We start from the raw sequence: 27,794 nt of genomic DNA on the forward strand, positions 1-27,794 counted from the left end.
CAGCCCCTCCCATCCCCACTGCTTCCCTCACCCAGCCACAGCCTCCCACCCTTCCAGCGCGCCTTTCCCCCCCCCAGGCTCCCACAGCCCCCTGCCCAGCCACAGCCCCTGCAACCTTCCCCAACCCCCCATGGCCCCCGCCAGTGCCCCCGCACTGCTGTGAGCTTCCCCAGCTCCTCATGGGCCACCCACTTCCCTACATACCCGCAGTGTGCTGCAAGCTTTCCTCCCCCCACGGGCCCCGCTGGAGCCCCCAGCACACTGCGAATTTCCCAAGCCCCCTTGGTGCCCCCGCACCCCCAGCCCCCCTGCATCCCTAGTGCGCCGCGACCTTCCCCAGCCCCCCCGGTGTCCCCACACCGCTAGCATGCCGTGACCTTCCCCCCCGCACCCCTAACCTCCCCAGCTACCCGTGACATTCTCTAGTCCCCCTCAGCCCCCCACAAACTTCCTCGTCCCTCCCGCAACCCCCAGCCCGCCCTGACTTTCCTCATCCCCCCTGTAACCCTCAGTCCACCCCAACCTTCCCCAACCTGCTTCCCCGGTCCCCAACCCACCCACCCCGCCCCCTATGCCCGCAGCCTTCTCCAATCTGAACGCCCGTTCCTCTAGCCGAAACCAACCCGCCCCCATCTATCCCCCCATCCGTTGGGACCCTCAGTCCTTTCTTCTCCCTCCAAAACCTCCTAGGCCACCCCAACCTGCACCTCATCCCTACTTTCCCCCATACATGCCTTCTCCCATAGCCCCATCAGCTCTCCTATGCGTGCCCCCCCCCCAGCACTTCCCGCCTGCCAGCAGACCCCGTGGATCAGTGCCTTCCCCCATGGCCTCCAGCCTGTGACAATCAGCTGGCTTGTGGCGTCCGGGGATGGGGAGTGAAGACTCGTTGTGCAGGCTCCCCCTGCTTCCAAACGCCGCAAGCCAGCTGATTGCTGCGGACAGAAGTGAGGACGCGGTGTATGAAGTAAAGGGGAAGGAGGGGGGAGGAAGAGGCAGGTTAAGGGTGGGGGCTTGGGGGAAGAGGCGGCGTGGGCGGCTGAGGGTTGAGGCCCCCGACCCTGGTGCTTGCAGAGAGGGGAAGCTGCCGCTGCTCCTGTGCAACGTGCTTCTCCTAGCCTACAGCACCTTCAGCCTCCTTGCCTGCCTCATTGTCGCCAGTGCCAGTGGGCTGTGCCCGTGTGGGGTAAGGCGGGGGCACCCCCCAACTATAGTACAGTACTGTACTGTATGGCAAAAAATAATTCCCTGGAGCGTAACCCCCCCATTTACATTCATTCTTATGGGGAAATTGGACTCGCTTAACATCGTTTCACTTAAAGTCGCATTTTTCAAGAACATAACAAGAACGTTAAGTGAGGAGTTCTGTACCTAGTTCTTACTTGAACCCCATTATAGTCTTGGTTTTCACAGCATTTTCTGGCCAGGAAAATTTAAATTTAAATTTAAAGTTGTGCAATGCTTGGCTATAACGGCGTTTGGCTGCCTGCTTTGTCCACAGTCGGCAGCCCCCCATCAGCTCTCCTATGCCCCCACCCCCCCAGCACTTCCCACCCGCCAGCAAACCCCGCGGATCAGTGCCTTCCCCCACGGCCTCCTGCCTGTGGCAATCAGCTGGCTTGTGGCGTCCGGGGACGGGGAGTGAAGACTCGTTGTGCAGGCTCCCCCTCCCTCCCCTGCTTCCAAACGCCGCAAGCCAGCTGATTGTTGCGGGCAGGAGCGAGGACGCTGTGTATGAAGTAAAGGGGAAGGAGGGGGGAGGAAGAGGCAGGTTAAGGGTGGGGGCTTGGGGGAAGGGTTTGAGGCCCCCACCCTGGTGCTCGCAGAGAGGGGAAGCTGCCGCTGCTCCTGTGCAACATGCTTCTCCTAGCCTACAGCACCTTCAGCCTCCTTGCCTGCCTCATCTCCAGTGCCAGTGAGCTGTGCCCGTGTGGGGTAAGGCGGGGGCACCCCCCAACTATAGTACTGTACTGTATGGCAAAAAATAATCCCCTGCAGCGTAACCCCCCGTTTACATTCATTCTTATGGGGAAATTGGACTCGCTTAACATCGTTTCACTTAAAGTCGCATTTTTCAGGAACATAACGAGAACGTTAAGTGAGGAGTTGCTGTACCTAGTTCTTACTTGAACCCCATTATAGTCTTGGCTTTCACAGCATTCTCTGGCCAGGAGCTCCAAAGGCTGAGTGTGCGTTGCGTGCTTTTTAATCGTATCTATAAAGGTGTAATGGGAGATGGGAGAAGAAGAACCTACACAACACTGCAGATTCTGATGATAACTTCTGTTTTTCCCTCTTGTGTTGTGCTTAGTACCATGGAGAAAGAAGTGAAGGGTAAGAGCCCACCCCAGTTGTGAGATGGAAGGCGCCCAAGAGCTGTGAGACAGTGAGCGTTGTTGATTCCAGGCTATGCAGATGCCATGAAGCTGGGAGTGGAGCAGACGTCACCATCAGTGAGATAAGTGTCTGGTTTTGTGAGGACTCTGGTAACGGCCCACCTGCCTCCAGGCCAGGACTTGTGGTTAGCTGGGGCTGAGTTTGTAGGAAAAGGTTCCTGAATAGCTGTAGTTACGAGGGAGACAAGGTCCCCATTTTCAGGGGCTGGTCATTTCTCTGTCCAGAAGCAGAGTGTTCTCTGCAGCAGAAGGTTGGATCCAGGGGGATGACTCCAGCTGGTGCGTTTCTTGACTTCCTCCCACGTTTTTATCTCTCTCTCTCCTCTAATGTGTTGGCCAACACACTCTCTGTCTCTCTCTCTCTCTCTCTCTCTCTCTGTCCTTGCCTCTCCTTGTCCTGTCTCCTTTCGTAAGACATGGGCAGGTGTGGTAGCTGTGCGTCCCCACAGGCTAGATCTTGGGAGCGATGAACAAGTAGGAGGGGACCAAAATCACACAGGGTGGTGGGCGCTAGAGTGCAGCGGTGACTGTGGGTGTTGACTGAGTCTCTGCTCTAGTGGGGCTGATGTGGATGGCGTGGGACAGGGAGGTAGGGATGAGGGCAAGATTTCATGCACCAGTTGAATTTTGTGTAGTGATGGCTTTTTGTTGGGTTACTTACTGTGTTTGCAGAGGAATCATCCAGGAGCAGCAGCCGGAGGAGAAATTGGCAGAAGTGGACCTGAGCCGCCTGGAAATCCTCTTAAGTGGAGATCAACAGTCCTCAGCTTTCTGCCTCCCACATAACTGCCTGTGAGTAAGAGGTCAGGGCTTGGAATTCCTCATCTGTACTCACTGCAATTTTCTTCACACTCTGTTTGCTTCCTCATTGTCTATGGGGCTCTGTGTGATTAAGGCTTGAAAGGACCAGAGTCTCTAGATCTCTCCTGGCGTCTGCAGTCTGGGACTGCGGTGGGCCCGCTGTGCATCCCTGACTCTCGCCCCCCTTTGCCTCTGCTTGCTGGAAGCAACAAGCTACAAGAAGCAATAAGTTACAAGCCCAAAACATGCTTTTCCCCACAAGTGTGGTGTGTGTGATCAGTGTGTGCTGTGCAGAGTGACTGTTTTAAGGTGTCATTCCAAGGGTTATTTTCTACTTGTAGTCCTAAAGGTGTGATGGGATGAGGGTTCAGGGCAGACCCTCACTGTGTGGGAGAGGCGAAAAGTAGAGCCTCCCCAACATTGCCCACTGAGATGGTAACTTACTTGTTTTTTCCCCTCGTGCTGGGTTTAGTACCAAGGGAAAAGAAGTCATGTGTCAGTGTCTACTGCCTTCATGTCATGGAAAGCGAGCGAGAGCGATGGGACCTCAAGAACTACTGATGCCAAGGAAAAGCTGTCCTACTGGGAGTGGAACAGTCGCCGCTTTCAATGAGATAACTGTCTGTTTTGGTGATTGCTCTGCTCACGGCCCACCTTGCTCCTGGTAGGGACGCTCCATTTGCTAGGGCTGTGTTTGTAAGAAAGTGTTTTTGACTAGCTGTGTTTGAGGGAGACAAGGTCCCCATTTTCAGGGGCTGCTCAGTTCTCTGGCCAGTAGCAATGTGTCCTCTGCATCAGAAAGTGAGATCCAGGGGGATGACTCCAGGTGACGAGTTGCTTCCCTTCCTCCCATGTTTCTCTCTCTGTCTGTCTTTTCTCTAGTATGTTGGCCAACACTCAGGTGTGCATCCCCACAGGCTAGGTCTCGGGAGCTATGAACAAGTAGGAGAGGAGGAAAATCATGCTGGACAGTGGGTGCGAGAGTGGAGCTGTGACTCAGTGTTTACTCGGTCTGTATTCATTGAGTGGATTTCACGCACCAATACAGCTGTATGTAGTGATGTCTCATGCTTGGCTTTTGCAGCTGCGCTTCTAGAGGAATCATGGAGGAGCAGCAGCCGAAGGAGAAGGTGGCAGACATGGACCTGAGCAGCTTGGACATAGTTCTAAGAAGAGATTAACAGTCCTCAGCTTTCTGCCTTGCACATAACTGGCTGTGAGTAAGCGATACTGTATTCAAAGCACTGACCTCCTCACTTAAAGTCGCCCCGGTTAACGTTGTTACGTTGCTGATCAATTAGGGAACATGCTCGTTTAACATTGTGCAATGCTCCCTTATAATGTTGCTTGGCAGCTGCCTGGTTTATCCAGTCCTTGCAGGAAGAGCAGCCTGTTTCAGCTAGCTGGTGTGGGCTTGGAACCAGGGTGGACCAGCAGCCCCCCATCAGCTCCCCGCCCCCCTAAGTTCCCTGTGCGGCAGCCACCCAGCAGGCTATCAATTGCTGGCAGTTCAGCTGTCCTTCCCCCCCCCCCACTGCCATGTGCTGCTCCTGCCCTCTGCCTTGGAGCTGCTCCCCCGGAGCCTCCTGCTTGCTGTGCAGGGGAAAGGGGGGCTAATGTCAGGGTGTCTGCCTCCCCCTACTCCTACCCCCCACTTACCCTTGTCCATCTAGAGCAGGGTGGGGACAGGACAGGGCTCAGGGTGGAAAGAGTCTGCCTTTTTAAGTAGGTCAGGAAGTTGAGACAGCAGCTGCAGGCAGCAATGTTCTTAAAGTGGCAATGTGCATCTCTCACTCTCTTCCCCCCCCTGCCCCCACACAGGGTGTGTCTCTGTCTCTCTCTGCCATGCTGTCTCCCCTCCCTCCCTCCATTCGTGCTGCCTTGTAGAGTGTGAGGTTACATTAACAACAATGCGTTAACCCTTGAGGGCTCAGCTGAGTGCTAGTTCATCATTTAGCAGTAAGGCATTCCCTGGGAAATATCCCACCCTCTGACTGCATCACCTCAACCAAGCTTCACAATCATCATTACTGGTTACAGTATTAAATTGTTTGTTTAAAACTGATACTTTTAATTCCTCATCTTTACTTGCTCTAGTATTGTTCACAGGCCGTGTGATTCCTCGTTGGGTACAGGACTCTGTGGTATTAAGGCTGGAGAGTGGCCAGAGTCTGCTGTTCAGAGTGACTGTCGGGTGCTGTGGCAAGGGCTGCTTTTTGGCTGAAATGCTAAAGGTGTCATGGGAAGAGTGCTGAGGGCGGAGCGCCGCCGTGAGGGAGAGGTGAAAAGAAGAGCTAACGCGACATTGCCCACTTAGATGGTAACTTATTTTTTCCCCTTGTGCTGGCTTTAGTACCAAGGGAAAAGAAATCAGGCGTCAGAGTCTACTCCCTTCATATGTTGGAAAGTGAGCAAAAGTGATTGGACCGCAAGAACTATTGATGCTACGGAAAAGCCGTCCAACTGGGAGTGGAACAGCTGCTACTCTCAATGATAAGTGCCTGTTTTGATGATTGCTCTGCTCATTGCCCCCTTGCTTCTGGTAGCGATGCTCCGTTAGCTGGGGCTGGGTTTGTAAGAAAAGGTTCCCGACTAGTAGTTATGAGGGAGACAAGGTCCCCATTTTCAGGGGCTCTCAGTTCTCTGGCCAGGAGCAGTGTGTCCTCTGCAGCAGAAGGTTAGATCCAGGAGAATGGCTGCAGGTGGAGAGTTGCTTGCCTTCCTCCTGTGTTTCTCTCTCTCTCTCTCTCGTATGTTGGCCAACACACACCCTCTCTCTATCCTTGCCTTTCCTTATGCTGTCTCCCTTCTTAGGACATGGGTAGGTGTGCATCCCCACAGGTTAGGTCTTGGAAGCCCTGGAGTAGTAGGAGGGGACGAAAACCATGTTGGGCAGTGGGCGCTAAAGTGGAGCGGTGATTGTTGGTGTTAACTCGGTCTCTGTTCGTCAAGTGGGGCCGATGTAAATGGGATGGAAGAGGGAGGCAGGGATGAGGCCAAGATTTCAAGCACCAATAGAGCTGTGTGTAGTTATGGCTCATGCTTGGCTTTTGCAGCTGCGCTTGCAGAGGAATTGTCCAGGAGCCCCAGCCCAAGGAGAAACTGGCAGAAGTGGATCTGAGCAGCTTGGACATCCTTCTAAGGAGACATGAACAGTTATCAGCTTTCTGCCTTCTGAACAACTGGCTGTGAGTAAGCAGTCAGTGCTTTCAATTCCTTATCTGTACTTGCTGTAGTTTTCTTCACAGGCCATGTGCTTCCTCGTCGGGTACCGGGCACAGTGGTATTAAGGCTGGGGAAGGGACAGGAGTCTCCTGAGCAAAGTGACCATTTTGGGTGCAGTTAAAATGGGTCCTGTCTAGTTGTAGGTGTAAAGTAGTAACGGGAGATGGTTTGAGGGCGGAGCTGTGGGATACAGGAGATGTGAAATGAAGGGACTACGCGACATTGCAGACCGAGATGCTATTTTTTTTCTTTCTCCCCTCTGCTGGGTTTAGTACCAAGGAAAAAGAAGTCACATGTCAGAGTCTACTGCCCTCATGCGATGGCAAGTTGTGAGAGCAGCGAGCCTGTGAGCATTGTTCAGGCCAGGCAAGAGCCGTCCATCTGGGAGCCGAGCAGAGGCCACTGTCAGTGAGATAAGTGTCTGTCTGTTTTGCTGAGGGTTCTGCTCACGGCCTATCTGACTCAGGTAGAGACACCCTGTTAGCTGGGGCTGGGTTTGTAAGAAAAGGTTCCTGACTAGCTGTGCATACAAGGGAGACAAGGTCCCCGTTTTCAGGGGCTGCTCATTTTTCCATCCGCAAGCAGTGTGTCCTCTGCAAGAGAAGGTTGGATCCAGGGGGATGCCTCGAGCTGGCGAGTTCCTTCCCCTTCTCCTGCGTTTCTCTCCCTCCCTCCCCTCTCTCTTTTCTGTACTGTGTTGGCCAACACAAACACTCTCTCTTTCTCTCTGTCTGTGTCCTTGCCTCTCCCTGTGCTTTCTCCCTTTATAGAACACGGGTAGGTGTGGATCCTCACAGGCTAGGTCTCGGGAGCCAGGAAGAAGTAGGAGGGGATGAAAATCATGTGGGGTAGTGGGTGCGAGAGTGGAGGCAGGTATTGTAAAATATTAGCACGGTAGCATGTTGGACAGTGATGGCTCTTCCATAGGTGGTTTGCTGTTCTTGCAGAGGCCCGCTCAAGGCCAATGGAGCCGCCCCAGACAGAGGAGAAGCATCTGGAGGAACGAGACCTGCACAATCTAGATGTTTTTCACTTGGCAGTGGAGCTAAGGAGTGCTGTCGTGATATTCGAGGAGCAGGTGTGTGTTTTTTGTGAAATCTCTCTCTATCCAGTATCTGCTGTGATAGACCCAGGCCAGTTGGGAACAGCAGAGTAATAGAAGGGAGATAAACCTGCCACTGGATAAGTAGTTTGCTGTTCCCTGAGTGACCAGAGCAGGGGCTGCTCCAGGCTAATGAGAACACCTGACTCCAATTAACCTGCTAAGAGTCAGGTGAGGCTGTTAAGCGTGTGACTCTAATTAAGCAGTCGGTGTTTGGAATCTCTCATCTGTACTCGCTTCAGTTTTGTTCAGAGGCTGTGAATTTCCTTGTTGAACACGGTGCTCTGTGGGATTCAGATGAGGGAGAGGTACAAGTCTCCTGTGCACAGTTAGTATTTTGGATGTAGGTGCAGTGGGCTGCTTTTTAGTTGTAGTGCTAAAGCTGTAATTGGAGGAGGGTTGAGGATGGAGCCCTGAGGTGCGGTAGATGCGAGAAGAAGAAACTATGCATGTTGCTGACTGAGATGCTAACTGATTTGTTTTCCCCCCTTGTGCTGGGTTTAGTACCAAGGGAAAAGAAGTGGAGGGTCAGAGTCTGCTCCCCTCATGCAATGGAAAGCAAGTAAGAGCAGAGAGACAGCGAACGTTACTGATGCCAGGCAAGAGCCGTCCAGCTTGGAGCCGAGGAGCCGTCATCGTCAGTGAGAGAAGTGTCTTGTTAGGTGAGGCTCTGCTCACTTCCCACTTGGCTTCAGGTACGGATGCCCAGTTAGCTACTGCTCGATGTGTAACAAAATGTTCCTGACGAGCTGTGGATATGTGGGAGACAAGGTCCCCATTTTCAGCATCAGCTCATTTCTCTGTTCACAAGCGGTGTGTCCTCTGCAGAAAAGCTTGAATCCAGGAGGATGATTCCAGGTGAGGAATTGCTTGCCTTCCTCCCGTGTTAATCTCTCTCTCTCTCTCTTTTTTCTCTGTGTGTTGGCCAACACACTCTCTCTAAATCTGTCCTTGCCTCATTCTGCGCTGTCTTGCTTCATGGCACATGGGCAGGTGTGCTAGGTGTGCTCCCCACAGGCTTGGTTCTCAGGAGTAATGAAGAAGTAGGAGGGGACAAAAATTATGTGGGGTAGAAGGGATGAAAGTGGATTGGAGACTGTCGGTTTTGAGTCGGTCTGTGTTCATCAGGTGGGCTGATGTAAATGGAATGGGAGAGGGAGCGAGAGATGAGGGCAAGATTTCACACACCTTCACAACTGTGTAATGCTGGATCATGCGTGGCTTTTGCAGCTGCGCTGGTACAGGAATTGTCCAGGAACCCTACCCGGAGGAGAGACTCTCAGAAGTGAACCTGATCAGCCTGAACATCCTTCTAAGCAGACATGAACAGTCCTCAGCTTTCTGCCTCCTGCATAAATGGCTGTGAGTAAGCGGTGAGTGCTTGGAATTCCTCATCTGTACTCGCTGTACTTTTATTCACAGGCTGTGTGCTTCCTCGTTGGGTACAAGGCTCTGTGGGATTAAGGTTAGGGAGTGGCCAGAGTCTCCTGAGGGAGTGACTATTTTGGGTGCCGTTACAATGGGTATCTTCGACTTGCAGTTGTAAAGCAGTAATGGGAGATGGGTTGAGGGTGAAGCCCTGGGATACGGGAGCTGGGAAATGAAGAGACTACACGACATTGCAGATGGAGATGCTATTTTATTTTTTCCCTCCTCTTCTGGATTTGGTACCAAAGGAAAAGAAGTCATGTGCCAGTCTACTACCCTTATGTGATGGAAAGCGAGCGAGAGCGATGAGACCATGAGCATGGTTGATGCCACGCAAAAGCCATCCATCTGGCAGCAGAAGAGCCATCACTGTCAGTGAGATAAGTATCTGTTTTGGTGAGGGCTCTGCTCATGGCCCACGTTGATGCTGGTAGGGATGCCCCGTTAGCTAGGGCTGGGTTTGTAAGAAAAGGTTCCTGACTAGCTGTGGTTGTAAGAGAGACAAGGTTCCCAATTTCAGGGGCTGATGATTCCTCTGGTCAGGAGCAATGTGTCCTACGCAGCAGAAGGTAGCATCTAGAGGATGACTCCAGGTGTCGAGTTATTTGCCTTCCTCTCATGTTTCTCTGTCTTCTCTATTGTGTTGGCCAACACTCTTGCTCTTTCATTCTCCCTTCCTTGCCTTTCCTGGTGCCGTCTCCCTACGTAGGACGCGGGAAAAGGGTGCTAGGTGTGCATCCACACAGTCTGTCTTTGGGACCCACGAAGACTTAGGAGGGTATGAAAATCATGCATATTAGTGGGTGCCACAGTGGAGCAATGTCTGTCAGTGTTGACTTGGTCTTTAATCATCGCCTGGGGCTGATGTAGACCAAATGAGAGAGGGAGGCAGAGATTAGGGCAAGATTTTACATACCTTCAGAGCTTTGTGTAATGCTGACTCACCCTTGGCTTTTGCAACTGCACTGCAGAGGAATTGTCCAGGAGTGCTGTCTGGAGGAGAGACTCTCAAAAGCGGACCTGAACATCCTTCTAAGCAGACGTGAACAGTCCTCAGCTTTCTGCCTCCTGCATAACTGGCTGTGAGTAAGCGGTCGGTGCCAGTGGAATACCTCATCTATACTCGGTGTAGTATTCTTCACAGGCCGTGTGTCTCCTTGTTGGGTGCGGGGCTCTGTGGTATTAAGGCTGGGGAGGGGCCAGAGTCTGCTATGCAGAGTGACTGTCGGGTGCTGTTGCAAGGGCTGCTTTTTGGGTGTAATGGGAAGAGTGTTGAGGGCGGAGCTCCCCCGTGTGGGAGAGGTGAAAAGAAGAGCCAATGTGACATTTGCCTACTGAGATGGTAACTTGCTTGTTTTTCTTCTTGTGCGGGGTTTAGTACCAAGGGAAAAGAAGTCATGTATCAGTCTACTGTCATCATGCGAAGGAAAGCGAGACCGACGAGACCGCGATCATTGTCGAAATCAGGCATTAGCTGTACATCTGGGAGCGGAGCAGTCACCGCTGTCAGTGAGATAAATGTCTGGTTTGGTGAGGGATCTGCTCATGACCCACCTGGCTGCAGGTAGGGATGCCCCATTAGCTGGGGCTGGGTTTGTAAGAAAAGATTCCTGACTAGCTGCTGTTATGAGGGAGACAAGGTCCCCATTTTCAGGGGTTGGTTATTGGTCTGTTCACATGCAGTGTGTCCTCTGCAGCAGAAGGTTGGATCCAGGGGGGATGAATCCAGCTGGTGAGTTTCTTGCCTTGCTCTTTCTCTCTCTCTCTGTCTCTTCTCTAGTGTGTTGGCCAACACTCTTTCTCTCTGTCTATGTCCTTGCTTCTCCTTGTGCTGTCTCCCCTCATAGCACACGGGCAGGTGTGCTACGTGTGCATCCCCACAAGCTAGGTTTCGGGAGCTATGAACAAGTAAGAGGGGATGAAAATCATGCAGGGTAGTGGGCACTAGAGTGGAGTGTAGACTGTCAGTGTTGACTTGGTTACTGTTCATCAAGTGGGGCTGACGTAGATGGGATGGGAGAGGGAGGCAGAGATGAGGGCAAGATTAAATGCACTAATAGAGCTCTGTGTAGTGATGGTACTTACTTGACTTTATTAGTTTGCAGAGGAATCATCCAGGAGCCCTCACCGGACGAGAATATGCAGAAGTGGACCTCAGCAGCCTGGACATCCTTCTAAGGAGACATGAATATTCCTCATCTTTCTGCCTTTGGCATAGCTGCCTGTGAGTAAGAGATGAGCACTTTGAATTCCTCACCTCTACTCGCTGTAGTTTTCTTCACAGGCCGTATGCTTCCTCGTTTGTTACGAGACTCTGGGATTAAGGCTGGGGAAGGGACAAGAATCTCCTGAACAAAGTGACTATTTTGGGACAAAGTGTACTTAGATTTCCAGAAAGCCTTTGATAAGGTCCTTCACCAAGGCTCTTATGTAAATAAAGTTATCATTGGAAAAGAGGGAAGATCCTTTCCTGGACTGAGAACTGGTTAAAAGACAGGGAACAAAGGGTAGGAATTAATGGTAAATTTTCAGAATGGAGAGAGGTAACTAGTTGTGTTCCCCAAGGGTCAATGCTAGGACCGATCCTATTCAATTTATTCATAAATAATCTGGAGAAAGGTGAGGTGGCAAAGATTGCAGATGATACTAAACTGCTCAGGATAGTTTGTGGGAACTTTTTGAAGTTCTTCAGTGTTCATTGGATTTAACTAAGTGATTGGGCAACAAAATGGCAAATGAAATTTCATGTGGATAAATGTGAAGTAATGCACATTGGAAAAAACAACCCCAACTATACATACAATATGATGGGGGGCTAATTTAGCTACAACTAATCAGGAAAGCGATTTTAGGGTCATCGTAGATAGTTTTCCAAAGATGTCCACGCAGTGTGCAGCGGCAGTCAAAAAAGCAAACAGGATGTTTGGAATCATTAAAAGAGGAATAGAGAATAAGGCAGAGAATATCTTACTGTCCTTATATAAATCCATGGTACTCCCACATCTTGAATACTGGGTACAGATGTGGTCTCCTCATCTCAAAAAAGATATACTGGCATTAGAAAAGGTTCAGAGAAGGGCAACTAAAATGATTAGGGGTTCAGAATGGATCCCATATGAGGAGAGATTAAAGAGGCTACGACTTTGCAGCTTGGAAAAGAGGAGATTAAGGGGGCATATGATAGAGGTATATAAAATCACAAGATGTGTGGAAAAAGTGAATAAGGAAAAATATATTTACTTCCTATAATATAAGAACTAGGGGCCACCAAATGAAATTAATGGGCAGCAGGTTTAAAATAAATAAAAGGAAGTTCTTCTTCACGCAGTGCACAGTCAACCTGTGGAACTCCTTGCCTGAGGAGGTTGTGAAGGCCAGGACTATAACAGGGTTTAAAAGAGAACTGGATAAATTCATGGAGGTTAGGTCCATTAATGGCTATTAGCCAGGATGGGTAAGGAATGATGTCCCTAGCTTCTGTTTGTCAGAGGGTGGAGATGGATGGGAGGAGAGAGATCACTTGATCATTACCCGTTGGGTTAATTCCCTCTGGGGCACCTGGCAATGGCCTGGATACTGGGCTGGATGGATCTTTGGTCTGAGCCAGTTTGGCCATTCTTATGTTTTTGTGGGTGCCTTTCAGTTGCAATTGTAAAGTAGTAAAGGGAGATGGGTTGAGGGCGGAGGGCTGGGATACGGAAGATGTGAAATGAAGAGACTACATGACATTGCAGTTGGAGATGCTAATTTTTTTTTTTTGTTTCCCTCCTTCTGCTGAGATTAGTACCATGGAAAAAGAAGTCACGGTCAGAGTCTACTGTCCTCATGCGATGGAAAGCGAGCGAGAGCGACGAGACCACAAGCATTGTTGAAATCAAGCATTAGCCGTGCATCTGGGAGCGGAGCAGCTACTGCTGTCAGTGAGATAAGTGTCTGTTCTGGTGAGAGCTCTGCTCACGGCCCACCTGGCTCCAGGTAGGGATGTCCTGTAAGTTGGGCCTGGATTTGTAACAAAATGTTCATGGTTAGCTGTGGTTATGAGGGAGACTGGGTCCCCATTTTCCGGGTCTGCTCATTTCTCTGCTGACAAGCGATGTGTCCTCTGCGGAAAAGGTAGGTTCCAGGTGGCGAGTTACTTGTCTTCCTCCCGTGTGTGTCTCTGTGTCTCTCTCTCTCTCTCTCCTCTAGTGTTGGCCAACACACTCTGTCAATCTGTCCTTGCCTCTTTTTCTGCTGTTTCACTTCATTGCACACAGGCAGGTGAGCTAGCTGTGTATCCCCAGAGGCCAGGTCTCGGGAAGCATGGCGAAGTAGGAGAGGATGAAAATAATGCAGGGAAGTGGGTGTGAGAGTGGAGCGGTGACGGTTGCTGTTAACTCGGTCTCTGTTCATCAAGTGGGGCCAATGCAGATGGAATGGAAGAGGGAGGTAGGATTGAGGGCAAGATTTCAAGCACCATTAGAGCTCTGTGTAGTGATTGCTCATGCTTGGTTTTTGCAGCTGTTCTTGCAGAGGAATTGTTCAGGAGCCCTGTCTGGAGAAGGAAGAGGCAGAAGTGGACCTGAGCAGCTTGGACATCCTTTTAAGCAGACACGAACAGTCCTCAGCTTTGTCTCTTGCATAACTGGCGGTGAGTAAGCAGTCTGTACTTTGAATTCCTTCTCTGTACTTGCTGTCATAAGGCCATGTGCTTCCTTGTTGGGTACGTGACTATTTTAAGTGTAGGTGCAATGGTCTCCTTTTTAATTGTAGTGCTAAAGGTGTGATGGAAAGAGATTTGAGGGCGGAGCTCCACCATGTGGAAGAGGGGAAAAAAAGAGTTGACGAGACATTGCCTACTGAGATGGTAACTTACTTGTTTTTCCCCCCTTATGCTGGGTTTAGTACCAAGTGAAAAGAAGTCAGTTTACTGCCCTCATGTGATGGAAAGCAAGCGAGAGCGACGAGACCTCGAGCATTGTTAATGCCAGGCAAGAGCCGTCCATCTGGGAGCGGAACAGCTGCCACTGTCACTGAGATAAGTCTGTTTTGCTGAGGGTTCTGCTCACGGCCCACCTGGCTCCAGGTAGGGACACCCCATCAGCTGGGGCTGGATTTATAAGAAAATGTTTCTCACTAGCTTTGGTTATGAGGGAGACAAGGTCCTCATTTCTGTGTCCAGTAGCTGTGTTCCCTCCTCAGCAGAAGATTGGATCCAGGAGGATGACACCAGGTGGTGAGTTGCTTGCCTTCCTCCCATGATTCTCATTCTCTCTCTTCTCTAGTGTTGGCCAGCACACACACACACACACTCTCTCTCTCTCTCTCTCTCTCTCTCTCTCTCTCTCTCTCCTTGCCTCTCCTTCTGCTGTCTCCCTTCATAGCACACAGGCAGGGATGCTAAGTATGCATCCCCACAGGCTAGGTCTCCTGGATCCATGAAGAAGTAGGAAGGGACGAGAATCATGCTGGGTAGTGGATAGTAGAGTGGAATGATTACTATCGGTGTTAACTACATCTCTGTTCATCAAGTAGGGCTGATGTAGATGGAATGGGAGAGGGAGGCAGGGATGAGGGCATTCGTAGAGCTCTGTGTAGTGATCATTCTTGGTTGGCTTTATTAGTTTACAGAGGAATCGTCCAAGAGCCTTAGCTGGGGAAGGGACAAGAGTTTCCTGAGCAAAGTGACTTCTAGTTGCAGGTGTAAAGTAGTAATGGAGGATGGGTTGAAGGCGGAGCCGTGGGATACGGGAGATATGAAATTAAGAGACTACGTAACATTGCTGACGGAGATGGTAACTTGTTCGGTTTTCCACTTCTGCTGGGTTTAGTACCAAGGAAAAAGAAGTCACATGTCAGAGTCTACTGCCCTCATGCAATGGAAAGTGATCAAGAGCGATTGGACCTGGAGAATTATTGACGGCATGAAAAAGCCGTCCATCTGGGAGTGGAATAGCTGCTATTGTCACTGAGATAAGTGTCTGTTTTGCTGAAGGTTCTGCTCACGGCCCATCTGGCTCCAGGTAGTGATGCCGCATCAGCTGGGGCTGGCTTTGTTTTTAAAAAAAAAAAAAAAAAAAAAAAAAGTTCCTGAACAGCACAGGTTATGAGGGAGGCAAGGTCCCCATTTTCAGGGGGTGCTCATGTCCAGTAGTTTTTTGTCTTCTGCAGCAGAAGGTTAGATCCAGGAGGATGACACCCAGGTGGCAAGTTGCTTGCCTTCCTTCTATGTTTTTCTCTCTTTTCTAATATGTTGGCCAACACACACCGTCTCTCTGACTCTGTCTGTCTTTCTCTCTCTGTCCTTACCTTTCCTTGTGCCATCTCCCTTCATAGGACACAGGCAGGGGTGCTCAGTGTGGATCCCCCCAGGCTAGGTCTTGGGAGCCATGGAGCAGTAGGAGCAGAGAAAAATCATGAGGGGCAGTGAGCGCTAAAGTGGAGCGGTGACTGTCTGCTTTTACCCAGTCTCTGTTCATCGAGTCAGCCTGAGGTAGATGGGATGGGAGACGGACGCAGGGATGAGGGCGTTAATAGAGCTCTGCATAGTGATAGTTCTTGCTTGGCTTTATTAGTTTGCGGCGGAATCGTCCAGGAGCCCTCACCGGAGGAGAAACTGGCAAAGGTTGATCTGAGCTGCCTGGACTTTATTCTAAGGAGACATGAACAGTCCTCAGCTTTCTGCCTCTCATGTAAGCTGTCAGTGCTTGGAATTCCTCATCTGTACTGACTGTATTCACAGCCCGTATGGTTCCTCGTTGGGTACAGGACTCTGTGGTGTTAAGGCTGGGGAGGGGCCAGCATCTGCTGTGCCGAGTGACTGTCGGGTACCGTTGCAAGGGCTGCTTTTTGGTTGTAATGCTAAAGGTGTGATGGGAAGAGTGGTGAGGGCGGAGCCCCGCCGTGTTGGAGAGGCGAAAAGAAGAGCCAATGCGATGTTGCCCACTGAGTTGGTAACTTTTTTTTCCTCCTTCTGCTGGTTTTATTACCAAGGGAAAAGAAATCTCGCGTCAGAGTCTGCTGTCCTCATGCGATGGAAAGCGAGTTAGAGCGATGGGACTGCGAGAGTTATTGATGCCACGCAAAAGCCGTCCAACCGGGATCAGAACAGCTGCCACTGTCAGTGAGATAAGTGTCTGTTTTGGTGATTGCTGTGCTCATGGCCCACCTTGCTCCTGATAGGGACGTCGCGTTTGCTGGGGCTGTGTTTGTAAGAAAATGTTTTTGAGTAGCTGTGGTTGAGAGAGACAAGGTCCCCATTTTCAGGGGCTGCTCAGTTCTCTGGCCAGTAGCGGTGTGTCCTCCGCAGCAGAAAGATCTAGGAGGATGACTCAAGGTGGCGAGTTGCTTGCCTTCCTCCTGTGTTTCTGTCTCTGTCCTCTAGTATGTTGGCTAACACACACCCTCTTTCTATCCTTACCTTTCCTTGTGCCGTCTCCCTTCATAGGACACGGGCAGGTGTTCTAGGTGCACATCTCCATAGGTTAGGTCTTGGGAGTCCTGAAATAGTAGGAGGGGGCGAAAACCATGTGGGGCAGTGGGCGCTAAAGTGAAGCAGTGACTGTCGGTGTTAACTTGGTCTCTGTTCATCGAGTGGGGCTGATCTAGATGGGATGGGAGAGGGAGGCAGGATGAGGGCAAGATTTCAAGCACCATTAGAGCTTTGTGTTGTGATGGCTCATGCTTGGCTTTTGCAGCTGCTCTTGCAGAGGAATTGTCCAGGAGCCCTTGCTGGAGCAGAAACTGGCAGAGGTGCATCTGAGCAGCCTGAACATCCTTCTAAATCTAAGCAGACACGAACAGTCCTCGGCTTTCTGCTTCCCGCGTAACTGGCTGTGAGTAAGAAGTCGGTGCTTTGAATTCCTCATCTGTTCTTGCTGTACTTTTCTTCACATGCCGTGTGCTTCCTCGTTGGGCATGAGGCTCTTTGGCATTAAGGTCGGGGAAGGGCCAAGAGTCTCCTGAGCAAAGTGACTATTTTGGCTGCAGTTACAATGGGTCCCTTCTAGTTGCAGGTGTAAAGTAGTGATGGGAGATGGGTTGAGGGCAGAACCGTGGGATACAGGAGCTGTAAAATGAAGAGACTACGCGACATTGCAGACGGAGATGCTATTTTCTTTTTTTGCTTTTCTCCCCTCTGCTGGGTTTAGTACCAAGGAAAAACAAGTCACACGTCAGACTCTACTCCCTCGTGCGATGGAAAGTGAGTGAGAGCAGTGAGCCTGTGAGCATTGTTCATGCCAGGCAAGAGCCGTCCATCTGGGAGCCGAGCAGAGGCCACTGTCACTGAGATAAGTGTCTGGTTTGGTGATTGCTCTGCTCACGGCTCAGCTCCTGGTAGGGACGCCCCATTAGCAAGCTCTGGGTTTGTAAGAAAAGGTTCCTAACTAGTGGTTATGAAGGAGACAAGGTCCCCGTTTTCAGGGGCTGGTAATTTCTCTGGCCAGGAGGGGTGTGTCCTCTGCAGCAGAAGGTTGGATCCAGAGGGATGAGTCCAGCTCATGAGTTTCTTGACTCCCTCCCGTGTTTTTTTTACTCTCTCTCTCTCTCCTCTAATGTGTTGGCCAACACACGCTGTCTGTCTGTCTCTCACTCTGTCTCTGTCCTTGCTTCTTCTTGTGCTGTCTCCCTTCCCAGGATACAGATAGGAGTGCTAGGTGTGCATCCCCACAGGCTAGATCTCGGGAGCTATGAACAAATAGGAGGGGATGAAAATCATGCAGGGTATTGGGCGCTAGAGTGGAGCGGTGTCTGTGGATGTTGACTCAGTCTCTGTTCATCGAGTTGAGCGGATGTAGGTGGGATGGGAGAGGGAGGCAGGGATGAGGGCAAGATTAAATGCACCAGTAGTGTTGTGTGTAGTGATTGTATTTGCTTGACTTTATTAGTTTGCAGAGGAATCATCCAGGAGCCCTTGCCGACCAGAATATGCAGAAGTGGATGTGAGCAGCCTGGAAATCCTTCTAATGAGACCTCAACAGTCCTCAGGTTTTTGCCTTCTGCCTAACTGGCTCTGAGTAAGCGGTGAGTGCTTGGAATTCCTCATCTGTACTCTCTGTAATTTTCTTCATAGGCCGTTTCCTTTCTTGTTTGGTATGGGGCACTGTGGGATTAAGGCTGGGGAAGAGACCAGAGTCATACTTGCCAACTTTCACTGGGTAGATAAGAACCCTGAATTCACAATATTCCAAAAATCAAGCTAATCCTATTTCAAATAAGGCCAAAACAAGCCAATTCCGAAGAACCCCAACACTCAATGACTAGATCTCTCTTGGCTTGCAGTCTGGGACTGTGGTGGGTCCGCTGTGCACCCCTGACACTCTCTCCCCCACTTTGCCCCTGCTTGCCGGAAGCAGCAAGCTACAACGAGCAATAAGCTACAGGCCAAAGACAAGCCCAATTTCTATGTTTTATTTTCCCCCTTGAGATTTGGTGTGTGAGACTAGAGTCTGCTGTGCAAAGTGACTATTTCGGGTGTCGTCGCAAGGGGTGCTTTCTACTTGTAGTCCTACCGGTGTAATGGGAATAGGGTTGAGGGCGGAGCCCAACTGTGTGCGGGAGGGGAAAATAAGCGCCTACCCAAAGTTGCTGATTGAAAGGGTAACTGATTTGTTTTTCCCCCTTGTGCTGGGTTTAGTAGCAAGAGAAAAGAAGTCACAGGCCAGAGTCTACTGCCCTCCTGCAATGGAAAGAGAGAGCAAGAGCGATAAGTCTGCAAGCGTTGTTGATGCGACGCAGAAGGCGTCCATCTGGGAGCGGAACCGCCACCACTCTCCATGAGATAAGTGTCTTCTTTAGTGATTGCTCTGCTCAAAGCCCATCTTGCTCCCGGTAGGGACGCCCCATTAGCTGGGGCTGGGTTTATAAGAAAAGGTTCCTGACTAGTGGTTACAAGGGAGATGATGTCCCCATTTTCAGGGGCTGCTCATGTCTCTGGCCAGGACCACTGTGTCCTCCGCAGCATATTAGATCCAGGGGGATGACTCCAGCTGGTGAGTTTCTTGACTCCCTCCCATGTTTTTCTCTCTCTCTCTCTCCTCTAATGTGTTGGCCAACACACACTCTGTCTGTCTGTCTCTCACTCTCTCTCTGTCCTTGCCTCCTCTTGTGCTGTTTTCCTTCATAGGACACGGGCAGGTGTGTTAGTTGTGCATCCCCACAGGCTAGGTCTTGTAAGCTATGTAGGGGACCGAAATGATGCAGGGCAGTGGGCGCTAGAGTGAAGCGGTGACTGTGGGTGTTGACTGAGTCTCTGCTCTAGTGGGGCTGATGTGGGAGGCAGGGATGAGGGCAAGATTTCACGCACCAATTGAGTTTTTTGTAGTGAGGGCTCTTGGTTGGCTTATTTGCTGCACTTGTAGAGGAATTATCCAGGAGCAGCAGCCGGAGGAGAAATTGGCCGACGTGGGCCTGAGGAGCCTGGACATTCTTCTAAGGAGACATGAACAGTCCTCCGCTTTCTGCCTCGTGCATAGCTGGCTGTGGGTAAGTGGTCAGTGCTTGGAATTCCTCATCTGTACTTGCTGTGATTTTCTTCACACTTCGTTTGCTTGCTTGTTGGGTGTGGGGCTCTTTGGGATTAAGGCTGTGGAAGGGACCAGAGTCACAATTGCTAACTTTCACTGGGGAAATAAGCACCCCGACTTTGACAATAAGCCAAAAATCAAGATAAACCCATTTGAAAACAAGGCCAAAACAAGCCAATCCCTAAGAACCCCAACACTCAATGACTAGATCTCCCCTGGCGTGCAGTCTGGGACTGTGGTGGGCCCGCTGTGCACCTCAACTAGCCCTCCCCTTTGCTCCTCCTTGTCCGTGCTTGCTGGAAGCAAAAAGCTACAAGAAGCAATAAGTTACAAGCCAAAAAGAAGCACAATTTCTACGTGTTTTCCCCACAGGTTTGGTGTCTGACCAGAGTCATCTGTGCAGAGTGACTATTTCAGGTGTCGTCGCAAGGGGTGCTTTCTACTTGTAGTCATAAAGGCGTGATGGGAGGAGGGTTCAGGGCAGAGCCCCACCATATGGGAGAGGCAAAAAGAAGCGGCTACCCAACATTACCAATTGAGATGGTGACTGACTTGTTTTTCCGCTGGATTTAGTACCAAGGGAAAAGAAGTGACAAGTCAGAGTCTACTGCTCTCATGCGATGGAAAGCGAGCGAGAGTGATGGGACTGCGAGAATTATTGATGCCTTGAAAAAGCCATCCAACTGGGAATAGAACAGTCATCACTGTCAATGAGATAAGTGTCTGTTTTGGTGATTGCTCTGCTCATGGCCCACCTTGGTCCTGAAAGGGATGCCCCGTTTGCTGAGGCTGTTTGTAAGAAAAGGTTCCTGACTAGCTGTGGTTTTGAGAGAGAGAAGATCCCCATTTTTAGGGGCTGCTCAGTTTTCTGGCCAGGAGCAGTGTGTCCTACGCAGCAGAAGGTTGCATCTAGGAGAATGAGTCCAAGTGGTGAATTGCTTGCCTTTCTCTTGTGTTTCTCTCTCTCTCTCTCTCTCTTCTCTAGTGTGTTGGCCAACACTCTTTCTCAATCTGTCCTTGCCTTTCCTTGTGCTGTCTCCCTTCTTAGGATATTGGCAGGCGAGCTAGGTGTGCACCCCCACAGGTTGTGTCTTGGGAGCCATAAAGAAGTAGGAGGGGACAAAAATCATGCAGGGCAGTCGGTGCGAGACTGGAACGGTGACTGTTGGTGTTGTGGGGCTAAGACAGATCGAAAGCGACGCTGGGAAGAGGGCCTTAATTGGGCTCTATGTAGTGCAGGAGTTCTCAAACTGGGGTTTAGGTCCCGTCAGGGGGCCGCAAGGTTGTTGTTTGGGGGGTTGTGAAATGTCATCCTCCATCCTAAACATCACTTGGCTTCCAGCATTTATAATGGTGTTGAATATACAAAAAGTGTTTTTAATTTATAAGAGGAGGGTCACACTCAGAAGCTTTCTATGTAAAAGGGATCATCAGTACAAAAGGTTGAGAACCACTGGTGTAGTGATAGTTCTTGCTTGCCTTTATTAGCTTGCAGAGGAATTGTCCAGGAGTCTCAGCTGGAGAAGAAGCTGGCAGAAGTGGACCTGAACTGCCTGGACATCCTTCTAAGGAGACATGAACAGTCCTCAGCTTTCTGCATTCTGGATAACTGGCTATGAGTAAGAAGTCAGTGTTTTCAATTCCTTATCTGTACTCACTCTTGTTTCCTTCATAGGCCGTGTGCTTCCTCGTTGGGTACGAGGCTCTTTGGGATTAAGGCTGGGGAAGGGACAAGAGAGTCTCCTGAGCAAAGTGACTGTCATAAACAGATAGTTAAGGGTTAAAGTCTCTTTTACCTGTAAAGGGTTAACAAGCTCAGTAACCTGAGAAACACCTGACCAGAGGACCAATCAAGGGACAGGATAATTTCAAATCTCTGTGGAGGGAAGGCTTTGTCTGTGTTCCTTGTTTGCTCTGTGTGCTCTCTTCGGATCTAAGAGAGGCCAGACATGTCTCCAAGTTCTCCTGGAGTATTTCCTACTATCCAATAGAGTGAGTATTAGTCTTATAATTTGATTTCTACATTTGCAATTGTGTGTTTGCTGAAGGAAATTCTTTATTTCTGTTTGCTGTTACTTTGATTATGCTGAGGAGGAGGGAGGGGAAGTCTCTCCAGTTTTTATAAGTTAAACCCTGTATTTTTGCATCCTGGTAATACAGAGAGAGTGTACTTTTTTCTTTCTTTAATAAAATCTTTTCTTTTTTAGAACTTGATTGATTTCTTCCCTTGTTTGGATTTTCAGGGGAGGGGAGGGGGAAAAGTGAATCCCTCTTTGTTTGATTCAAGGAGTCTGAATCAAGGTATTTTTCCCAAGGACTAGGGGAAAGGGAGTGGGGGGGATAGGGAATCCCTCTTTGTTTGATTCAAGGAGTTTGAATCAAGGTATCTCTCTAGGGAAGGGGAGCGGGAGGTGAGTCCCTCTTTGTGTTGAGTCAAGGATTTGACTCGGTGTGTATCTCTCCGGAGCAGGCTGGAGAGAGGGAAGTGGGGGAGGGGAACTGGCTGTTTCTCTCTCTCTGGTGAGATTCAAGGGGTTTGAATCTATGTTCCCAGGGGAAGTTTTTGGGGGAACAGGCAGTGTGTCAGACACTTAAAAAACTGACTGGTGGCAGCGAGAACCAGATCTAAACTAGAATTTTAGTTTAGAGGAGTCCATGCAGGTCCCCATCTTGGAACCCAACAGCTCCAAGTGGGGGAGAAGACCTATGACAGTGACTATTTTGGGTGCAGTTAAAATGGGTCCCTTCTAGTTGCAGCTGTAAAGTATTAATGGGAGATGGGTTGAGGGCAGAGCTGTGGGATACGGGAGATGTGAAATGAAGAGACTATGTGACATTGCAGATGGAGATGGTAATTTTATTTTATTTTTTTCTTCCCTTTACTTCTTCCTTGGTACTAAACCCAGCAGTCACACATCAGAGTCTACTGCCCTCATGCGATGGAAAGTGAGTGAGAGCAGAGAGCCTGTGAGCATTGTTCATGCCAGGCAACAGCCGTCAATGTGGGGGTCGAGCAGACGCCCGTGTCACTGAGATAAGTGTCTGTTTTGCTGAGGGTTCTGCTCACGGCCCATATCAGTTTCTTGCCTTTCTCTGTGTTTCTCTCTCTCTCTCTCTCTCTCTTACTCTCTTCTCTAGTGTGTTGGCCAACACTCTCTGTCTCTGTCCTTGCCTCTCCTTGTGCTGTCTGTTGTGCATCACCACAGGCTAGTTATCAGGAGCTATGAAGAAGTAGGAGGGGATGAAAATCATGCAGGGTAGTGGGCGCTAGAGTGGAGCGGTGACCGTCAGTGTTGACTCAGTCTCTGTTCATCGAGTCGGGCTGATGTAGATGAGATGGGAGAGGGAGGCAGGGATGAGGGCATTCATAGAGCTCTGTGTAGTGACAGTTATTGCTTGGCTTTATTAGTTTGCAGAGGAATCGTCCAGGAGCCCCAGCCAGATGAGAATGTCAGAAGTGGACCTGAGCAGCCTGGACATCCTTCTAAGGAAACAAGAATAGTCCTCAGGTTTCTGCCTTCTGCATAACTGGCTGTGAGTAAGGGCTCATTGTTTTGAACTCACAGAGTCATCTGTACTCACTGCAGTATTCTTCATAGACGGTGTGGTTTCTTGTTGGGTACAGGGTTCTGTGGGATTAAGGGTGGTAAGGGGCCAGAGTCTGCTGTGCAGAGTGACTCTGTTGGGTGTTGTTGTAAGAGGTGCTTTGTACTTTTAGTCCTAAAGGTGTAATGGGTAGATGGCGGAACCCCGCCGAGCGTGAGAGGGGAAAAGAAGAGCCTACGAGACATTTCTGACTGAGACAGTAGCTTACTTGTTTTATCCCCTGGTTTTAGTACCAAGCAAAAAGACGTCACATGTCAAAGTCTACTGCCCTTATGTGACGAGTGACGAGACTGCGAGCGTTGTTGGTGCCAGGCAGGAGCCGTCCATCTGGGAGCAGAACAGCTGCTACTATCACTGAGATAAGTATCTGTTTTGCTGAGATTTCTGCTCACGGCCCACCTGGCTACAGGTAGAGACACCCCGTTAGGTGGGGTGGGTTTGTAAGAAAAGGTTCCTGACTAGCTGTGGTTTTGAGGGAGACACGGTCCCCATTTTCAGGGGCTGATCATTTCTCTGGCCAGGATCGGTGTGTCCTCGGCAGGAGAAGGTTAGATCCATGAGGATGACTCCAGGTGGTGAGTTGCTTGCCTTCCTCCTCTGTTTCTCTCTCTGTCTACACTCACACTCACACTCACACTCACACTCACACACTCTCTCTCTCTGCTGTCTCTCTCTCTGCTGTCTCCCTTCATAGGGCACGGGCAGGAGTGCTATGTGTGCATCCCCTCAGGCTAGGTCTCTGGAGCTATGAACAAGTAGGAGGGGACGAAAATCATGCATCGTAGTGGGCGGGTGACTGTGGATGTTGATTGTTTCTCTTCAAGTGGGCCTTATGTAGATAGGATGGGAGAGGGAGGCAGGGATGAGGGCAAGATTACCTGCACCAATTGAATTTTGTGTAGTGATGGCCCTTGCTTCGCTCATTTCCTGAGCTTGCAGAGAAATTGTCCAGGAGCAGCAGCTGAAGGAGAAAGTGGCAGACGCGGACCTGAGGAGCCTGGACATCCTTCTAAGCAGACATGAATGGTCCTCAGATTTCTGCCTTCCGCACAACTGGCTGTGAGTAAGCGGTCAGTGCTTGGAATCCCTCATCTGTACTGGCTCCGGTTTTGTTCAGAGGCTCTGAATTTCCTCATTGGACACGGTGCTCTGTGGGATTCAGATGAGGCAAAGGCACAAGTCTCCTGTGCAGAGTCAGTATTTTGGATGTAGGTGCAGTGGGCTGCTTTTTAGTTGTAGTGCTAAAGCTGTAATGGGAGGAGGGTTGAGGGCGGAGCCCTGAGGTGTGGTAGATGGGAGAAGAAGAACCTATGCACGTTGCAGACTGAGATGCTAACTGATTTGTTTTTCCCCCTAGTGCTGGGTTTAGTACGAAGTGCAGAGTCAGAGTCCACTCCACAGATGCCATGGAAAGGGAGCGAGAGCTGGGATATTCTAAGCATTGTTGATGCCAGGGAAGAGCCATCCAGCTGGGAGTGGAGCAAGGACCACTGTCAGTGAGATAAGTGTCTTGTTAGGTGAAGGCTCTGCTGTGGTTATGAGGGAGACAAGGTCCCTATTTTCAGGGGCTGCTTAGTCCTCTGGCCAGTACCGGTGTGTCCTCTGCAGCGGAAGGTTGGATCCAGGAGGATGACTCCAGGTGTCAAGTTGCTTGCCTTCCTCCCGTGTTGCTCATTTTCTCGCTGTCTGTCTCTCTAGTGTGTTGGCCAACGCTCTCTCTTAATCTGTCCTTTCCTTTCCTTGTGCCATCTCCCTTCTTAGGACACAGGCAGGCCTGCGAGGTGTGCATCTCCACAGGTTAGGTCTTGAAAGCCCTGGAGTAGTAGGAGGGGACGAAAACCATGCGGGGTAGTGGGTGCGAGAGTGGAGCAGTGACTGTCAGTGTTGAATCGGTCTCTGTTCAAGTGGGGCTGATGTAGATGGGGTGGAAGAGGGAGGCAGGATTGAGGGCAACGTTTCAAGTACCATTAGAGCTGTGTGTAGAGATGGCGCATGCTTGGCTTTTGCAGCTGCACTTCCAGAGGAATTGTCCAGGAGCTCGAGCCGGAGGAGAAACTGGCAGAGGTGGATCTGAGCAGTTTGAACATGGTTCTAACCAGACAGGAACAGTCCTCAGCTTTCTGCCTTCTGAATAACTGGCTGTGAGTAAGAGGTCAGTGCTTTCAATTCCTTATCTGTACTCGCTGTAGTTTACTTCACAGGCCTTGTGCTTCCTCGCTGGGTACAGGGCACTGTGGTATTAAGGCTGGGGAAGGGACAAGAGTCTCCTGAGCAAAGTGACTATTTTGGGTGCAGTTACAATGGATCCCTTCTAGTTGCAGATGTAAAGTAGTAATAGGAGATGGTTTGATGGCGGAGCCGTGGGAGATGAGATGAAGAGACTACGTGACATTGCAGATGGAGATGCTAATTTGTTTGTTTTTCTCTCCTCTGCTGGGTTTAGTACCAAGGAAAAATAAGTCACATGTCAGAGTCTACTGCCCTCATGCAATGGAAAGTGAGTGAGAGCAGTGAGCCTGTGAGCATCGTTCATGCCAGGCAAGAGCCGTTCATTTGGGAGCCAAGCAGATGCCACTGTCAGTGAGATATGTGTCTGTTTTGCTGAGGGTTCTGTTAACAGCCCATCTGACTCCAGGTACAGACACCCTGTTAGCTGGGGCTGGTTTGTCAGAAGAGTTTCCTGACTAGCTGGGGATACAAGGGAGACAAGGTCCCCATTTTCAGGGGCTTGTCATTTCTCTGTTCACAAGCAGTGTGTCCTCCGCAGGAGAAGGTTGGATCCAGGAGGATGACTCCAGATGGTGAGTTACTTGCCTTTCTCCTGTGTTTCTCTCTCTCTCTCTCTCCTCTAGTGTGTTGGCCAACACTCTCTTTCTCTCTCTGTCTCTGTCCTTGCCTCTCCTTGTGCCGTCTCCCTTCATAGAACAGGGGCAGGAGTGCTAGGTGTGCATCCCCACAGGCTTGGTCTCGGGAGCTATGAACAAGTAAGAGGGGATGAAAATCATGCAGGATAGTGGGCGCTAGAGTGGAGCAGTGTCTGTGGATGTTGACTCAGTCTCTGTTCATTGAGTCCGGGGGATGGAGATGGAGTGGGAGAGGGAGGCAGGGATGAGGACATTCATAGAGCTCTGTGTAATGATGGTCCTTGCTTGGCTTTATTAGTTTGCAGAGGAATCGTCCAGGAGCCCTCGCCGGAGGAGAATATGCAGAAGTGGATCTGAGAAGCCTGGACATCCTTCTGAGGAGACATGAATAGTCCTCGGGTTTCTGCATAACTGGCTGTTCCTCATCTGTACTTGCTGTAGTTGTCTTCATAGGCCGTGTGCTTCCTCCTTGGGTACGGGGCTCTGTGGCTGGGGAGGGCCCAGAATCTGCTCTGCGGAGTGACTATGTTGGGTGCCATTAAGAGGGCCAATGTAGACAGGAGAAAAGGGGCCTGAACCCTGATTACAGGGCGGTCACCCTTTCTTTAGTAAAATACGCCCCTTTAAACTCGGTGTGTGCAGGGGGTGGGGGGAAGTCCCCAATGTGAAAAGATCTGGAAATGAACAGGTAAGGGAGGGATCCTGCTGAGTGTCTCCTTTCCAATCAATCCTCCATCTCTCAGCGACACCCTTCCGGACTTATTTTCTTGGTGAGGTAGAAAGGTAACTTTGTGCTCCCTTTGTGCTTTTACCAGAAAAGACCCCTCTTCCTTGTGACGCAGTCCTGTTAGTAGGGTTAGGTGCACTCACGTGCTGGCTCTGAATACCACCGCATGTGCTTACAACACCTGAACATCAACACATTTCAGAAAGGATAGCCACATCAATCCTTTCGGACGTAGCCCTAGGAATCTCTGTCTATCTCCAAAGAGACACAAGGCCTGGAATTTGGACACAGCTGAGGGAGCTGTCCGAATGTCTACAGTTGAACACTCATCAGTGCGACGGTGTCTTTCTTGTGCACAAGAAAACACAGGGTCAAAGTTGTGGTTGGTTGAGCTGTGTAAATTGGGCAGGGCAAAAGGACTTGAGGAAGGATGAGGTGGAAGTGAGGGTCTGAAAGGAGCCCCCCACCTCACCTGTTCATTTCCAGACGGTGTGATATTTGCATGGTTGGGCTATTTCTTGGCTTTTTTGAGAAAAGGGGCGAATTTTCCACGGCCTCCACCATCCCCTTACAGCTGCCCCTTCGCCACACCATGTTGCATCTGACCTGGATAGGTCGCAAGTAAGATTTCACTTCAAATCTCAAAGTCCAGTAGAAATAATTGTGGGGAATTTCCTGTCACTAAGAGAAACGGAAGCTCAAGCCTTCTCAAGGGGTGGGGTGTCGCTCAGCCACAGGCACAAAAAGGCTCCCCTAGTTTAAGCGTGCGAGGGATAAGACCTTACACCCTGGTTACAGGGCAGTCATTTTGCCGGGCGTGTCAAAGTGACCTGTGGTTTAATTTGCTTGGCAAAGGAGACCCAAACCTTCCTTACAGGGTGGTCCTTAAGCCAGGGGCGTTCGAATGGGGCAGAGAGAAAAGCACCGTAAAAAAGAGACCTCTGTTCCCTCAGGAGAGCGTGGTCTCATTGCCCAGCAAGAGCCAGCGGCCCAAGAGGAGCTAGAAAGGGGAGACCTGCACCCTTCTCATAGGGATTGGTCAGTGGCAAAGAGCATTTTAAAGGCTAGGTCCTAAGGAGCTCAAAGCCACAGAGACCTTGTGGTGATCTGCATGTAATGTAATATCTCATTGTAAGGTGA

The 27,794-nt window shown here is 50.3% G+C and overlaps 4 long non-coding RNA genes across 6 annotated transcripts; all 4 read left to right on the top strand.

The window, feature by feature from the left end:
- Positions 1–2,628: 2,628 nt before the first annotated feature.
- On the top strand, positions 2,629–4,554 carry LOC123356929. Its single transcript, XR_006575462.1, has 3 exons — positions 2,629–2,675; positions 3,069–3,188; positions 4,282–4,554. It is a non-coding gene; the product is annotated as an uncharacterized LOC123356929 (long non-coding RNA).
- A 2,590-nt stretch (positions 4,555–7,144) lies between these two features.
- On the top strand, positions 7,145–9,835 carry LOC123356927. Of its 2 annotated transcripts, none has more exons than XR_006575460.1 (4): positions 7,145–7,500; positions 8,029–8,186; positions 8,755–8,897; positions 9,201–9,835. It is a non-coding gene; the product is annotated as an uncharacterized LOC123356927 (long non-coding RNA). The 2 variants fall into 2 exon arrangements; XR_006575459.1 differs by having other exon boundaries at positions 8,755–8,886.
- A 3,388-nt stretch (positions 9,836–13,223) lies between these two features.
- LOC123356928 lies at positions 13,224–14,985 on the top strand. Its single transcript, XR_006575461.1, has 3 exons — positions 13,224–13,582; positions 13,837–14,017; positions 14,763–14,985. It is a non-coding gene; the product is annotated as an uncharacterized LOC123356928 (long non-coding RNA).
- A 9,618-nt stretch (positions 14,986–24,603) lies between these two features.
- On the top strand, positions 24,604–26,254 carry LOC123356926. Of its 2 annotated transcripts, none has more exons than XR_006575458.1 (3): positions 24,604–25,215; positions 25,507–25,864; positions 26,226–26,254. It is a non-coding gene; the product is annotated as an uncharacterized LOC123356926 (long non-coding RNA). The 2 variants fall into 2 exon arrangements; XR_006575457.1 differs by having other exon boundaries at positions 25,831–25,864; positions 26,226–26,247.
- The last annotated feature ends 1,540 nt before the right edge of the window (positions 26,255–27,794 follow it).

The sequence above is a fragment of the Mauremys mutica genome, unplaced genomic scaffold (genome assembly GCF_020497125.1).
Source record: "Mauremys mutica isolate MM-2020 ecotype Southern unplaced genomic scaffold, ASM2049712v1 000055F_np12_subseq_13795000:13922392_obj, whole genome shotgun sequence".
Lineage (NCBI taxonomy): Eukaryota > Metazoa > Chordata > Testudines > Geoemydidae > Mauremys > Mauremys mutica.